The sequence below is a fragment of the Borostomias antarcticus genome (genome assembly GCF_949987555.1).
Source record: "Borostomias antarcticus genome assembly, chromosome: 4".
Taxonomy (NCBI): domain Eukaryota; kingdom Metazoa; phylum Chordata; class Actinopteri; order Stomiiformes; family Stomiidae; genus Borostomias; species Borostomias antarcticus.
This window is the reverse complement of record NC_140237.1, coordinates 26123932-26125430: the sequence shown is the minus strand read 5'-3', so window position 1 is coordinate 26125430 and position 1499 is coordinate 26123932.

Sequence of the window (1499 nt, the reverse complement as noted above, 5' to 3'; positions counted from 1 at the left end):
AGAGAGGAGCAGGTAGGGAGTAAAGCTCTTTGATGGCGGTCTCATGTCTGAAGCTAAGACACAGACCTTCTCTACACAAACTCACAAAAATACACAGTATGGGATGGGTTTTAATTTAGGGAGAAAAAAATGCTACAAATACATTGTTAATCACGATATCTTATTAAAACTTCAAACTGGAAAGCCCACATGGCGAACATTATAATAATCACAGCAGCCTTTACTGTTGTTATTACTGGCATTATTATTAGTTTCAAGAATGCATAAACCACATACAGTCTTTAAACCTCTATAGCCCTTCTCAGATCAGCTCAAGGAACCAACCAGGACCTCCGATCCAACCCAGACAGCGCCGGTGTGGACCAGAACCTCCAACCCCACCCAGATAGTACAGACTGTTTTGAAAACAACCCACAACAGTGGCGGCAAAACAAGATGGCGTCTGGGTCTTTTCCTGTAGGTCAGAGCTCCTTCCTGTTGGCCTGGCCAGGTCAAGGGTCAAAGGTGGAGGGTGGAACCCTTCTAGTGGCCCAGAGAGTCCCAGCAAGGTTCTCATGCTAGAAACACCGGTCCTTTTCGACAATCCAGTCAGGTCAGAACCACGGGTCGCCCTCTACATTACAGTCAGGTCAGAACCACGGGTCGCCCTCTACATTACAGTCAGGTCAGAACCAATCCAGGACCAGGTGTACCTGAGGGTCCAGCCCCGCCTCCACAGGGTCCAGCCTGACCTACTGAGGGTCCAGCCCCACCCCAAGCATCAGTCAGTCAGCGTTCATCTCTGGAGAACTCAGCGGACTGGACCACAGACCAAGCTGGGGACTGGACCACAGACATGATAGACCATGGCTGTTATGCGTGAGTGCAATGGCACAAAAACAGTGAAAAAATAAAACGATTTAGGGGGTCCATACTTAATCAAAAGAACCAAAGAAAGACAGCATACATCATCATATCAAAAGTCTTATAAACCCAAGTGTTTCTGCTACAGCAGTGGACATGGATGCAACTCCTCAGAACACATCTTAGACACACAGGAGCCAGATCATCATCAATGAGTACAAAACTGAGGAAATAAACGAGAAAGCAGCAGGAATATGTATGACACCTCTACAAAGTCTCAGAAGGTACAGACATGGTTACCGTCTGTCTACAGTTGATGACACCCTCCAAACACAGAATCCATGAACCACTTTTGAACATCTTTTGTACAATAATCCTAATTACAGTAAGGTACGCATCCCTTTTCCTGAGCCCAGTCTGTAAGACATTCCTTCCTGAAGCCTGTTCAGTCCTGCTGGCCTTCCATCACAGACATGTTGACCCATTCCATGGAAAGTTCTTACATAAACACAGCCTTCTATACACTTCTCATCCTGCATGAAATAAAAATGAATTAACATTACAAAAAGTAATTGGAAGAAAATTCTTACTTATTTACAAAATATATTTTTGAATTCATGAATAAAGTGCAATATGTCAATGCATTCTTGTGTGGG